The sequence below is a fragment of the Aquarana catesbeiana genome, linkage group LG11 (genome assembly GCF_042186555.1).
Source record: "Aquarana catesbeiana isolate 2022-GZ linkage group LG11, ASM4218655v1, whole genome shotgun sequence".
Lineage (NCBI taxonomy): Eukaryota > Metazoa > Chordata > Amphibia > Anura > Ranidae > Aquarana > Aquarana catesbeiana.
The window spans coordinates 256,206,828-256,222,763 of NC_133334.1; the positions used below are offsets into that span (position 1 = coordinate 256,206,828).

At 45.4% G+C, this 15,936-nt stretch overlaps 1 protein-coding gene across 1 annotated transcript in view; it reads left to right on the forward strand.

Moving 5' to 3' along the window:
* Window positions 1-15,936, forward strand: part of LOC141112700 (thyrotropin-releasing hormone receptor-like) — a gene marked incomplete in the record, with an annotated part of 57,902 nt that overhangs the window by 35,614 nt on the left and 6,352 nt on the right.

The following is a 15,936-nucleotide window of genomic DNA, read 5'->3' on the forward strand; positions in this document are numbered from 1 at the left end:
GACTGGGCACACTGGAGTCACTAGAAGACTCTGGGACTGGGAGTGCATTTGGAGTGACTGGGCACACTGGGGTCACTAGAAGACACAGGGACTGGGAGTGCATTTGGAGTGGCTGGGCACACTGGAGTCACTAGAAGACACAGGGACTGGGAGTGCATTTGGAGTGACTGGGCACACTGGAGTCACTAGAAGACACAGGGACTGGGAGTGCATTTGGAGTGACTGGGCACACTGGAGTCACTAGAAGACACAGGGACTGGGAGTGCATTTGGAGTGACTGGGCACACTGGAGTCACTAGAAGACTCTGGGACTGGGAGTGCATTTGGAGTGACTTGGCACACTGGAGTCACTAGAAGACACAGGGACTGGGAACATACTTGGAGACACAGAATACCTAGAAGTTGGAGGCAGGCAGGAAGCACCGGGCTGCAGGTGAGCACTGCGGCAGGGAGGCTTGGTTAAAGGTTAGTGGCACGCTGAACATTGAGCCACGTGTTGGTTCACAAATTGAGGGTGGCATCAATTAGGAGAACTGACTGGTCACAGCACCATAGCTCCAGTTAAAACCCAGAAATTCCAGCAGAAAGAGCAGACCTCTGCGGTTGGTAATTTAATTCATGTATTCATTCCCTCATAATTACCGTCGGTGCATATTTTTTCTGCACGTGCCGACCATTTAATCATCCCGATCCTCTTCATGCCCTTTCCATTCTTTTTATTCACCATTTTATGTCACGAGCTTGTTACAAAGATTCAAATTTCCATCTCTCCCGATGGGAAAAACATCCTTGAAAGAATATTTATATAAAAAGAATTCTCTGAAATAAAAGTCTTTTCTTTGTATTGTTTCTGTAAAACGACAAATTCATTCAGACGGCGGCGCAGGATTGACGGCCTTTGTAGGTGAAAATTTCCATTTGTATAAGTGAGTCAGGCTGGGCGCAGTGCGACGCATCTATCGCAGGGAATTCAGATGAGATTTGAATATGGATAATATCGGATATTATTTCCGCAAACGCAATTGTCAATGCCGCGATCACCCGATCTTCTTATTTCAGATACAAGTTTGTGTTTTAACATTAAAAAAGAATTTATTCCCAACTCGCTGCGTCTAGACACAGACTGAATCGAGGGCAAAGTCCATCATTTTAATGGCTTCAAACCGCATTGTCCCAAATTCGATTGTCGATGACATTTGAGATGAAGAGCGAGACGGGGAGACCTCCGGGGGTTATTATACTAAAATAGGAAACGTTATGTTTTATACTTTGTACTTTAATTTACATTTAGATTTACAATATCAAGTTGTTTTGACTTAATATATGATGGCATTAACATGGGGGTCATGAAGGTTGAGTTTTAGGCCCCATTCACACCTATTGTTTGGGGATCGCGCAGTGGTGGGCTTCACGTTTTTGTACTACATTCATTTCAATGGGCTGTCCTATGTGCGACAAGAGCGTCAAAGTAGCTTGTGTTGCTTTTTGCATGTTGAGATTCGCACATTGACGCATTTGTCTTGCCGCATTTCGGATACTATTAACAATTAATAGTGCGACAAGCATTTTTTGCGCATTTCCCGTGAGTGTGTTTAGGCTAGCGTCACGCTAGTGAGGGTCGAGAATGCGTGAAAAATTGCCCTCTTTCCCGACTCACACAGAACTGCACTGCTCTTTGTCAGACATGCAGGGCGCCATTAATTCTCATTGTCATTAATTCATTCTTAATGTTACCCTCATACGTCGGCTTGGCGCGGTTCAGCACAGCTCCATTTTAAAAGGGGTCAGGGACTTCTTTCCCCACCATTCTTGTGGGTAGGGCCAGGACAAGGGGTGGAAAGTGGGGGTCTACAGGGGGTAAGTACTGGGAAGGGAAACTAAGGGGGGCGGGGTGCTAAGAGTGTAATGCCCTGTACACACGGTCGGACATTGATCGGACATTCTGACAACAAAATCCATTCATTTTTCGGACGGATGTTGGCTCAAACTTGTCTTGCATACACACGGTCACACAAAGTTGTCGGAAAATCCGATCGTTCTGAACGCAGTGACATAAAACAACTACGTCGGGACTATAAACGGGGCAGTAGCCAATAAGCATGCGTGGCACTTTGTGCGTCGGATTTGTGTACACACGATTGGAATTTCGGAAAATTTTATAGTAAGCTCTCAAACTTTGTGTGTTGGAAATTCCGATGGAAAATGTGTGATGGAGCCTACACACGGTCGGAATTTCCGACAACAAGGTCCTATCTCACATTTTCCGTCTGAAAATCCGACCGTGTGTACGGGGCATAAGAGTGGTGATTTAGGGGGATTTGTGTTGGAGGGGGGAGAATATTTGAGCTAGGAGGGGGATTAAATGGATATTTGAGCTGGGTGGGGGAGAAAATGTGTACTGGGAGAGGAAGTTTTAGCGGTAGAGGATTTTGCTGGGGGGGGGGGGGATTTTTTTGGGATGGGGAGCATTGGAGTTTGTGGGGGATTTTTACTGATACATAATGCTCATACATCTTAATGGGGGGGGGGGGGGGCACGGGTTGACATGTCCGCCCTGGGCTCTAGAAGACCTTGTCCCGGCACTGGGTGGGGCGCCCTTTGAAATGAATAGGCCATCCTACACAATGTGCGCATGCAAAAACGCACACAGGTCTAAACCAAGCCTTAGGAAACACTCAGGTGTGAATGTAGCCTTATGGTCCAGGTTGGGATTTAGGGAATGTTTTCATGTAACCTAAGTGATTAGGTTTTGGGGGTTCAGAATAGGTGTTAAATCTGACTACCAGCACGCACTTTGGTCTTGCAGTTATACCGACTCCTCTCCTGGACTGAAATTGCTTACTCTGATTTCACTGCACACTGTGAGCTTCTCACAATGTGCATTATCCTGCCTCATTTCCTGCCTGTAGGACATGCAGCGTCATCTAGCTCTTTCCTCCCCAGCTTGATTGTCTATGGCCCACCCCTTTCATTCATTGGATTTCATTTCAATCAATCATGGAGGATCATCATCACATGTGGGCGTTACCTGGAGCGGGATGCACGCAAATACAACCTGCCTAGCAGTGGCGTCGCTAGGGGGTGGCTTTTGGGGCTATAGCCCCGAATCTGGGGCCCATAGCCCCGAGTCTCTGCAGGGGTCCCTGGGGACCCTGATGTAAATGGGGGGGGGGCTCTCTGGGGACCCTGATGTAAGTGGGGGGCTCTCTGGGGATATATACACACACACGTATATTACTGTATATACATGTGTATGCCCGCCCAAGCGTATGACTTTCTTTACTACGCTGCTATAGGTTCTAGCCCCAGATCTTTTGTTGGCCTAGTAACGCCCCTGCTGCCTAGGAACACCCACTTCTCCAGATTGACATCCACCCATCAAGGCATTTTGATATTTGCACATCTCTATCCAATAGCCAGCCCACTGCTTGCAAGATGGGAATGAGGGACACCTACTAGCAAATGTATGTAGGCATAGGACACGCCCCCTGCCACACCCCTTTAAGGAGAATTAACCAAGAAAAAAAGTTTAACTAAATCCACAAGGGTTTTTTTAATCACTACTATTCCTTTATATTGGCTTTTCAAATTTACAAATGCAGCAATTTAGAAATCAGATGAAAGGTTTAGCTCTGACAAACACTTTTTGAAAGATAAAACGTGCATTTTATATACAACTATACAGATCAGACCAAAATGAGGGACAAATGAGGGGGAATGAGGGACAGAGGGACATTGTTTAAAATCAGGGACAGTCCCTCGAAATCAGGGACAGTTGGGAGCTATGCATTAGTACTGAGGGCTCTTGAAAGGAGTACTGAGCAGGGTACTGGGATGTTTTTCAGAAAGCTATGAACATCCTGCCAGCCTCTCCCACCAGCCATGATCTGCCTGCCTACATGTTTCAGGCACCAGCAGAGCACAGAACCGCCAACACCTACTGGCGAGATGAATGAAGCATTTACATTGCATCTTACCACTTTGTGTAATCAAGGTGGCATGCATTCTAATTAAATGTCAAAGTCCAATTATAGTTAATGTTATACAACATATAATTAAATTGTGATTATACTCTGGCTTGCAGACAGATTCTAATTATCAAGCCGTTGATTTAATTACTATATTAAGCTTTGGCTTTGACTTGACAAGTTGATGGATGGCGGACAAATCATCATCTAGGAAATGTAGGCCAGCATCTTAAACTGGATTTTGCACGGAAAAAATGGAACATCCCTTCCCGTTTGGTCACATGTGTTGCAAAGATTATATCGGATTTTATATCAGATCTTAACCTGCTTCCGTCCTGCAGGTACTGAGGATCTAAATGGGAGGTTGTGCCTTTACTATTATCACATGATCATGATCTGGGCTGGCAGTTTCCGCACACTAAAGTGCTTTCATTGTCACCTTGGTTCATAGTAGAGGTAACTGAATTTAGAATTGAAGCAGCGCACTGTGATAACCAAAATCTAATACAAAAATCATTACAATCGCCAAAATTCAAAGACAAATCGCACTCCTCAAAATCAACTCTGTGCAAACATATCAAGTGCTATACTAGAAACTGAAGGAAATTCAAAGACAATAAAATAATAGAAAATAAAATTGGGTGACTACCAATTAAGTGCTGAGTAAAAATCCCACAAAATGTGCTAAATGCAGATCAAATAACAATTCATAACTGGAAGGTCCTACGCGTTTCGTCAACAAACATCTGACGTCATCCTGGGTCCTGGATTTTTCATTTATCACCTAGCATTTATTTCGGTAGTCACGATATTTTATAGTCAATTCATTTATTATTTTTTATGGAAATTTTTTCTTAGTATGAATTGTTATTTTATCTGCATTTAGCACATTTTGTGGGATTTTTACTCAGCACTTTATTATTAGACACTCAATGTCCTATAATTTTATTGTCTTTGAATTTCTTTCAGTTTCTAGTATAGCACGTTATAGGTTTGCGCAGAGTTGATTTTGATGTGCGTGATTTGTCTTTGATTTTTCGCGATTTTATCACACGCAGCTCCCCTTCACAATGTTTATCTAGTATTCATTCAGCCATTATTGTTTTTTGCGCATGTGCTTTCTTCCACTTATAAATTCATTACAATGATAGTTTACCAAGCTAATGCTTTTCTGGGGTTTTACCACCACCCTCTTCATCAGGGCTTAAAGGGGTTGTAAAGGTAAAAATTTTTTCACCTTAATGCATTCTATGCATTAAGGTGAAAAAACTTTTGACAGTACCGCCGCCCCCAGCCCCCCCGTTTTACTTACCTGACACCTCGAATCTTCGCTCCTCGTCCTCGTCAGCTTCATTGCAGCTCAGCCTGGTCGCTGATTGGCTGCAGTGGATGGATTGAAAGCAGCGCAGCCATTGGCTCGCGCTGCTGTCAATCACATCCGATGACGCGGCGCGCCGGGGGGCGGGGCCGAGTGATACAGCGAGCGGCTATAGCCGCCGGCTGTATCACGGGAGCGCGCCCGCAAGCACTCACCACCGTGCGAGGGAGCTCGCATGAAGGTGGTAAATGCTTGCGGGGAGGAGCTGAAACAGCCGCCGAGGGACCCCAGAAGACCAGGTTCGGGGCCACTCTGTGCAGAACGAGCTGCACAGTGAAGGTATGTATAACATGTTTGTTATTTTAAAAAAAAAAAAAAAACAACTTTACAACCCCTTTAAGTGTAATTCCACTTCTGCCTTCAAATTTGTTGAAATCCACAAATTGTGTTTGTTATGTGTTCCCATTCACACAACATACCTACAAATATATATTTTTTTAATCTCCTACCTTTCTAGAGGCTCCTTTGGAGTGAGCCTTTGGGCAGATTGCAAGTTAGACCGGCCATACATGGTGCAAAATTGGTTGCAGGAAAGAAATTTGCATGATTCCCCAATCAATACAGACAGTGCTGACAGGGGAATCAGCTATCCCTCCGCAGGTGATAATCGCAAGAGAATCCAGCAGGCTGGTTGTACACAAGTTGATCGACCGATCAACTTGGTACATTTATCCTACCCATTAATGGTTCGGATCTCGGCCGATTCCTGCTGATGCCAAGATTCGAATCGTGTATGGGCGGCCTTACTCTGAGATCAAAATGAGGACATAATGTGTCTTATCTCATTAACAGGCAGAACCCAAGCCTTAAGACGTTTAACCACCTAGTGAAATGACGGTGGGTGGGATCCCCTATCGTATTGGGAAGACGTCATATGACGTTGTCCCCGTCTCACTGGTCCCACGCGCCCACAAGGGCGTGCAGCACGGCAGTCCTGGGCGCGATGTGTCCCTGGGACATGGCGTGACCAAGATCTTGGTAAAGAGCCGATGAAGCAGCTCTTTACCGATGTGATCGGCTTTGTCCAATCAGAGCTGATCAGATGTAAACACGGAAGTGCCGGTATTCAGCTCTCCGCGCCTCACACTGTCAGAGCGTGAGGAGAGGAGAGCCGATCAGAGACATCTCCTCGCAGGGGAGACCTGTACAGTTAATCAGGGCACTGATCATCCATGTCCTGATTATCAGTGCAGCCCCAACAGTGCCAAGCAGTGATGCCAGTCAGTGACCATCTGTGATGCCAATCTGTACCCATCAGTGTTGCCAATTTGTGCCCATCAGTGCCGCCTATCAGTGCAGCCTCATCAGTGCCGCCTATCATTGCCCATAAGTGCTGCTTATCAGTGCCCATCAGTGCCGCCTATCATTGCCCATAAGTAATGCCTATCAGTGCCCATCAGTGCTGCCTATCCGTGCCGTCTATCATTGCTCATAAGTGCCGTCTATCAGTGCCCATCAGTGCTGCCTATGCGTGCCACCTATCATTGCCCATAAGTGCCGTCTATCCTTGCCCATAAGTGCCGTCTATCAGTGCCCATAAGTGCAATCTTTTTTTGTTCTTTTAGCAAAAACGAAAAAAAACCCAGCATAGATTAAATATCACCAAAAAAAGCTCTATTTGTGCGAAAAAAATGATAAAAATGTCATATGGGTACAGTGTAGCATGACCGCGCAATAGTCATTCAAAGTGTGACAGCGCTGAAAGCTGAAAATTGGTCTGGGCAGGAAGGGGGTAAAAGTGCCCGTTATTGAAGTGGTTAAAGGCTAAGTTCACCTTTTTAGGCATCATTTCAGGATTCATAATAAACAGAAACTTTTTCTAATGTCTTTTCTGCCCAGCTTTATCTGTCACTTACCTAATCCACGGTATCCTTCAATCATCACCTCTCTGTTCAAAATTAAAAAAAAATGCATTCTGAGCCCATCACTTCCTGTAGCATCCATCATGTGACAATCCAGGAAATGTCATATCCCGGCGCTCAGTGACAATGATTGCATGTAACTACAGAGGTGGGTGGGAGCAATCTCCTGGAGGGGGAGGGCAGGTGCAGGGTTGAGGTCAGCTGGTGAAGAACTTCCTTCTAATGGTTTTCATGGCCCAAATACCAGGACAAATACCAGTAAGTAATGACAGAGTTTTCTATAGAAGACACTGAAGGCTGAGGTAAGGCCTACTCTAGACTATAGATAAAGCTTTTTCTTTTCTGTAACAGAGATACAGTAATGGTATATTGGTACATAAGGAAGCTGGAATTTAGAAAAAAAAAAAAAGGTGAATTTAGCCTTTAACCCTTTGTTGGGTTGGGCAGTGTTCGAATCTGCTTCACAACTGATAATGAGATCTGCCAGCACAGGACAGGCAGTTAATTATGGCACATGTTAATGACTCAGCCCCCTCCTTAACAGTACAGAGCAAGAGAAAACAGTTTGGGAGTTTTCAGGAAAGAGCAAGTAAAGTCTAAGCAGCGATTTTTACCTATTTTTGTAAAGTTATGCCAGGTTAACAGGGGACATAAAACAAATATAAAATAAGTGTTATCCTTGTTTGGCAGCTGTACAGGTTCCTCTCCTGTGCTGAGATTGCTTACTCTGATTTCACTGCACACTGTGAGCTATTCACAGTGTGAATTAGAAGCTGCAGACAGTCAGATAGCGCTCGCCTCATTTCCTGGCTGGAGAACATCCAACATTATTTAGCGCTTTCCTCCCCAGCATGACAGTCCTGGGCCCTCCCCCTTTCATTCATTGGTGTCAGTTCTTTCATACATGAAGACTTAGAATCACATGTAGGTGGTCTGCATGCAAATACAGCCTGCCTAGGAAAGCCCAATCCTCCAGACTGACACCCACCCATCAGGGCGTTTGGATATTTGCATAACTCCTTCCAAGAGCCGGCCCACTGCTTGCTTCAGGACTGAGGGCTCTTGAGAGGAGTACTGAGACAGGGTGCTGTGAAATTTTTAGGGAGCTATGTACAGCACCCTGTCGGCCCCTCCCACCAGCTATGATCTGCCTGCATTGCATAGAGAAGCACAGGGACCCAGTCATGACATCACTGGGACTAAAATAAGGTATGTAATGAAAACAGAAAGGTTATATTTAAAATGTCATTTGCATGTTGATGAGGGGGGAGGGAGACACCAGGGAAGACAAAATAAAAGGAGATTAAACGTCAGCTTTAACCACTTGCTGACCGCCCTATAATATTATTATTTTATTATTATTATACAGGATTTATATAGCGCCGACAGTTTACGCAGCGCTTTACAACATTAGTTGTAATAGTTTAATAATAATAGTTATAATAATAGTTATATATAACAGTTTTACTGCTACAAGGCGGCAGCTGTGCACCAGATCAAGTAGATATACAGGATCCCACATTTCCGCCTGCAGACAGCAGAAGTCGATCTGCGGGTGCCAGGCACTCGATGTCCACCGGCACCCGCCGATCGTCAGACAGAGACTCAAAACGGAGCTAAACAAGGCAGAATTCTGTTCTGACCGGGGAGAAGGGACGGATTCTGTATTCCTGTAAAACAGGGACCCAAATCCATCTCTTCCTCTAGTAAAAACAGTACACATAAACACTGGCTAGGGACACATTTAACCCTTTGATCACCCCTAGATGTTTAACCCCCTTCCCAGCCAGTGTCATTAGTACAGTGACAGTGCAAATTTTTAGCACTGATCACTGTATTGGTGTCACTGGTTCCCACAAAGTGTCAAAAGTGTCTGTTAGTGTCTGATTGTCCGCAACAATATCGCAGTCCCGCTATAAGTCGCTGATTGCTGCCATTACTAGTAAAAAAATTAAAAATTCCAGTATATATCCCATAGTTTGTAGATGCTATACCGTTCGTGTAAACCAATCAATACACGTTTATTGGGATTTTGTTTACCAAAAACATGTAGCAGAATACATAGGGGGTTATTTACTAAAGTAAAATCCACTTTGCACTGCAAGTGCACTTGGAAGTCAAGTTGCTGTAGATCCGAGGAAAATAAAAAAACAGCATTTTAGCTTGCACATGATTGGATGATAAAATCAGCAGAGCTTCCCCTCATTTCAGATCTTCCCCTTAGATTTAGAGGGACTGCACTTCCAAGTGCGCTTTTAAGGCAAAGTGGATTTGCCTTTAGTAAATAACCCTAATAGTGACCTAAATTAATGAAGAAATTAGATTTTTTTCAAACTTTTTATTGGATCTGTTTTATAGCAGAAAGTAAAAAAAAAATTGTTTTTTTTTTTTTTTTACAAAATTGTCGGTCTTTTTTTTTTTTGTTTATAGAGCTAAAAATAAAAACTGCAGAGGTGATCAAATACCACTAAAAGAAAGTTCTATTTGTTTGAAAAAAATGGCATCAATTTTATTTGGGTACAGCGTTGCATGACTGTGCAATTGTCAGTTAAATTAACGCGGTGCCGTATTGCAAAATGTGGCCTGGTCACGAAGGGGGGTAAATCTTCCCGAGGTCAAGTGGTTAAGAAAGGTGGGTGTGGTTTAGAATAAAAACTAACAGCAGAATGAGTTGGACCCTGCAGATGTGGAAGCACTGAAGAAATAAAATAGTAAGATTCGGCCCTCGTCTAAAAATGAAGTGCCCCTTTAAGCCGCGTCAGCGCAGGGGGAAGTGGAGCTTCCCTTTAATCTGCGGCCACATCTGACGGCGTTGGATAAAATTAGAAATTAGAATGGGAATTTCTGAACAGGCGGTGACAGGTTACCCTGCGAGGAGCGAGCAGAATTCTATTACCAATTATCGCTCTCCCCCGGCTGCCATTGTTTATTAGTTGATGTGGCGGGAGAGGGCTGCGCTTTCAAGTGGCGGCGAAGTGCAGCGTGATGTCCCCCCTGCCGGCAGATTACATTGTTTGGCTCTTTAATGTCTCTTCTCTTATGAATAACATTACTGAACGCTGAGACGGAAGGAGATAAAATTTCATCTTCATTCACCGGGAGGCCGGAGGTAAAAAAAAAGACGAATGCCATCAGATCGGAGTCGTGCGCAGCTTGATGGGTTGTCTGCGCCATTCTTACCTTCATCTCACCCAGCGTTATCTTTATCAAACTCTGCCGGGTCAGCGGATAATAAAGTTGCAATTTAAAGCGGAGTTCCACCCAAAAATGGAACTTCCGCTTTAAGGGAGGTGACCCCCTGACATGCCACATTTGGCATGTCATTTTTTTTGGGGGGGGGGAGAGCGGATACCCTTTTTTTAGAGGGTCCCAGTTCACCTCTCCCCCTCCCTCTTGGCAATCATCTGGGACACGTCACAGGTCCCAGATAATTGCCCGGCCAGTCACGGCACGCGGCGCAGCTGGCGCATGCGCAGTGGGTGCCCAGCTGTGAAGCCACAGCCGGTCGCCCACAGTTACAATGCCGGCGCCGCAGAGAGGAGGGGGAGATAAGTGGGGCTTTGTTCCCCCGCATCGCTGGACCCCGGGACAGGTAAGTGTCCGTTTATTAAAAGTCAGCAGCTGCAGTATTTGAAGCTGCTGACTTTTAATTTTTTTTTTTAAGCAGAACTCCGCTTTAAGGCTGGGCTCACACCTCCAACAGATGCAGCTCACAGTAGGGGGTCCGGTGAGTCCCTGGGACAAATCAGGCCCGAACTTTTTGCCTGAATTTGGCGCCAAAGACGCACAGCACTCCAGTGCAAGCCGCTCCGCAACCGCAACGGAGATATGTGAACCAGCTCCATAGAGCTGGTCACAATCTCCTGTCATGCGAACTGGATGTGGGGAAACCCGCATCCAATCCGCATAGGTGTGAAGCCAGCCTTAAGAAGACGCTTGTGTCGCACGGTCGTCCTGTAGAGTGATCGTAATAGAAACATGTGACTTTGCCTAGGCTGAGATGATGTCTTCAGTCTGCTGCAAGCAGGAGGAATCATTTCCTTAGTCCTCCCCCCCAGTGACCAGACTGTAATTTTCATGCTCGTTACAAGGTGAGGGGGCATCAGACACCAGGATCAGTGCCAGGACAAGGTCATCCAGCGCCCAGGGCAAAGATGCCAAACTGCGCCCCCTCCCCTGCTCATGATGTGCAAGCTTAGAAGATCCTACACCCAGTAAAGCACTGCGCCCCTCCCGCCCACCCCTTGTCCTGGTCCTGACTAGGATTTACATGATTGTGTCATCTCTGATTCGGGCATCTCTGTCCAGGAAGTAGATGGTGACCCTGGATAATGCCCGAACAAAGATGGTGCTAACCTTTTGGAGATAAAGTCATTATCGGGGGGAGTACTGTGATCTCAGTGAGAGGTAATACTAGGGTTGCCACTTTTTCTTCAAGCCAAACCCGAACACTTTAGCGGTGCACAGTAATTTTTTTTGTTTAATATACACTATAGGATTGTAACAGACCTGGGACACCTTTGGGCATAGTTCACAACTGTCCCTGATTTTGAGGGACTGTCCCTGATTTGGAGCAATGTCCCTCTGTCCCTCTTTCCTCCTCATTTGTCCCTCATTCCTCCCTCATTTTGGTCTGATCTATATAGATGTATATAAAATGCACTTTTTATCTATCAAAAAGTGTTTCCCAGTGCTAAACCTTTCATCCAATTTCTAAATTGCTGCATTTGTAAATTCCAAAAGCCAATATAAAGGGATAGTAGTGGTACAAAAAGCACTTGTGGGTTTAACCAATCTTGTTTTTTTGTACAATTCTCCTATAAGGGGGTGTGGCAGGGGGTGTGTCCTATGCCTGCCTACTTTTGTTGATGTGTGTGCCTCATTCCCATCTCAAAAAGTTGGGAGGTATGCCTTTGGGCACTCCAAAGAGAACAGTAATGTGGCACACATAGTGCCCCCTAACAAGTCCTGTTACAAGCCACATTCCTGTCTGAAAAATCTGTCCGGGTTTCAGGTGGACTGAAACCCAGACAGATGATTCAAAACCCGGACTGTGAGGGTGAATCCTGGACAGGTGGCAACCCTAGGTAATACATACCTTGAAGTGTTGCACTTACACATTGCTGAGGATGCTGCACTTATATCTGATGACAGGTCCCCTAGGATTACAGATTAGCTATAGAGAGGAGGACAGGCAGAGTTCTGGCAGGGATATGGGGTGAAGTCCGGGAGATAAAGAGGTAAAGACAGCTGGCTGATCCTCTCAGATCGGGTCATGGGGGGCCAATCGTATCAGAGCGTTTCCTGACCTGCTGGAGGTTTAAGAGATACAAACATTTAAAGGTCAATAAGACTGAGAGACATGCATGAGCTGCCTTTGCTGATCTCCATCTGAGAACGTTAAATGCCCGGCTGTCTCTACTAGAGAAGAGAAGCCCAATAGGGTTCAGTTTGAGTGTTGTTCAACAAATATTCAAGAAGTTCAGGAAGTGAACGCGAACCCCCCCGTGAAATCAAGTGTTCAAAAAAAAAAAAAGTGTTTAAGATTGCCTGCGAATGCCATTTCACTGACAGCTTCTTTAAAAAAAAAAAACAGGACACATCCAGGGGGATCCCAATGCAAAAAAAAATTAAATATGAGGTCCACCTAAAACTCCATACCAGACCCATGTTGAGGCCACATGCCCTCAACATGGGAAGGATCCCCCTGGCAAAACTCCTTGTCCCCATGTTGTTGGGTACAAGAGCCTCCTCCCCAAAACCCTGACTGGGGGTTGTGGGGGTCTGCAAGCAGGGGTCTTATCGGAATCTGAAAGCCTCCTTTAATAATAAGCTGGTCCTTTAAACAGAAATGCCCCAAAATGTCACTCGTTGTAAATTCATTGTCGATCATGATGCCCGCTAAATTGCAGGAAAAAAAAAAAATGACCCGGGGCACTAAACCAATCTTGGTATCACTAGCTGAATGACAACTCCCCAAGCTGTCAACTGGTGTATAAAGGAAAGGACAGGGATAGCGGTGACATCATTTCCCAAATGTGGCCATTGGTCATATATAGGCAGTGATATCACTGTTATCAGCACCCCTTTGTTTACACGGGGATGGTCGACTCCCACTGAATACGGGACTGAATACGGGACTGAATACGGGACTGAATACGGGACTGAATACGGGACTGAACACACAAAAGGTTCAGATTGGACCTTTAGCTCATCCTTGGTCTCTTCCTCTAATACTTGCTGAGTCGATGACCTGCAATTAGCATACAGAAAAGTGAGGGCAAGTAACCATCACTATGATTGTAACCTATGTATACTCTCAGCACAGGGTCCTCTAACAAAGCAGAGTATTTCAGGAGAGGAGAGTAAAAGAGAGGAAGGAGCAGAGTCCTCCAGCAGTGCAGAGTATTTCAGGAGAGGAGAGTAAGATAGAGGAAGAAGCAGAGTCCTCCAGCAGTGCAGATTATTTCAGGAGAGGAGAGTCAGAGGAAGAAGCAGAGTCCTCCAGCACTGCAGAGTATTTCAGGAGAGGAGAGTTAAAGGAAGGAGCAGAGTCCTCCAGAAGGGCAGAGTATTTCAGGAGAGGAGAGTTAGAGGAAGGAGCAGAGTCCTCCAGAAGTGCAGAGTATTTCAGGAGAGGAGAGTTAGAGGAAGGAGCAGAGTCTTCCGGCAGAGCAGAGTATTTCAGGAGAGGAGAGTAAGATAGAGGAAGGAGCAAAGTCCTCCAGAAGTGCAGAGTATTTCAGGAGAGAAGTGTTAGACAAAGGAGCAGAGTCCTCCGGCAGAGCAGAGTATTTCAGGAGAGGAGAGTCAGATATCGGGGGCCTCACCCCTTTATTTGATAGTGGTGTCAGTAGTATGTCGCGCTCTTATTAATTTTCTTGTCCATTTCGCTGGGCTCTGATCTGATTCATGTGAAGAGAGTCATTTCCTCGCTCAGGATCTCTGTGTTCTATATGGAGCTCAGCATTAAGTAACATTGTTGCGGCGTGTTTGATGTGAGTACCTTGTTGGTTCTCTCCTCTATTTTTCACAAGGAATGAAGTTTTAGCGCTCTCCATGCAGCGAGACGCTGGGAGAGAACACAGGGACTCCGCTGAGCTCCATCCAACTTGGAGTAGCAGATAAAAGCCAGCCAGGCGGTGAATTCCGCGCACAAAACATCAAAGAGCAGAAATTGCTGTGAGATGAGGGAAGCCGGCGATCGGAGATACAACATATCGATTCTCCACTCTCTAATTACCGGGGAGAAGTCCTTTCCGGACACACAGAGACACGCGGCTCGATGGTAATAAGCCCGCTGACGCTCCGTGCTTGCAAAACCGTGGGATCATGGGAAAAAAATAATGCAGCCGCAATGGAGCGGCGCCTTTTTCCTCCTGCAGAACAGTCATGGTGGTGAATTTCTATTTCAGTATTTTTTTTAGAATAAAAAGATCTTCCCTTCAGTCTTGCACAGTTGTACAGGTCCCTCTCCTGTACTGAGCTTACATACTCACACTGAGGCTGGGATGTTTTCTGGAAGCTATTTACAGCAGTCTGCTGGTCCCTCCCACCAGCCATGTTCTGCCTGCATTAAATAGAGAATCACAGAGATCCAGTGATGACATCAGAAAATTAGGAATGTTATAAAAAAAAAAAAAAAAAAAGGAAAGGTTTTTTAATCTATTCTCTGCTAAGGTAACCCCCCTCCTATACTTACTGGAGCCCGATCTTGATACAGCAATGTGCATGAGAGCTCTCTGCCTCTTCATTGGCTGAGACACAGCAGTGTGAACCATTGGCTCCTGCTGCTGTCAATCACAGCCACTAAAGAGCGAGCGGGGGCGGGGCTGAGCTCGGCTTTGTGCGTCTTATGGGTATTCAGAACAGGGCTTGGGAGTAAGCAAGCAGCTTGGTATGGTGGGCACTCAGCGGGGGAAGGAGCCAGGAGCGCCAGCAGGGGACCTGAGAAGAGGAGGATCAGGGCTGTGCTGTGCAAAACCATTACACAGAGCAGGTAAGTATAACATTATTATTATTACACAGGATTTACTGTATATAGCACCAACAGTTTGCGCAGCGTTTTACAAAGTAGACGGGGGACAGTACAATTACAGTACAGTTCAATACAGAAGGGAAGGGAGGGAGCTTACAATCTAAAGGGAGGGGGAGGTGGTACAAAAGGTAATAGCTGCAGGGGCTGATCTGATGCAGGCGACTCATGTACAGTTCTTAGGTGGAGGTGGGATAGGCTTCCCTGAATAAGTGAGTTTTCACAGATTGCAGGATTTCAGGGTAGGGGCTGATCGGACATACTGGGGCAGGGAGTTCCAGAGGACGGGAGAGGCTCTGGAGAAGTCCTGGAGGTGAGCATGGGAGGAGGCAACAAGGGAGCTAGAGAGCAGGAGGTCTTGGGAAATGTTTGTTATATAAAAGTTGAACCTTTACAATTATTTAAAGCGGAGTTCCGGCGTAAATTTTTTTTTTTTTTTTGTGGATCCTAGTATTAATGCTACTGTAATTAAAATAATAATATATAACGATCTAGATATATATTTCAAATATATTAATTCCTTACTGTAATGTAGCATTCTTTGGTTTGTGGCCGTTTGAAAAGTATTTTTCTCCTCCTTCTCACATCACTGCGTGAAGTGGGTGGGCTAACGTCATGCAAGAACATTGCTACAGCCTCATTGGCTGGAATTTCAGAAACCGGCATTGCTGCACAGCCATTGGCGGTGCTGAG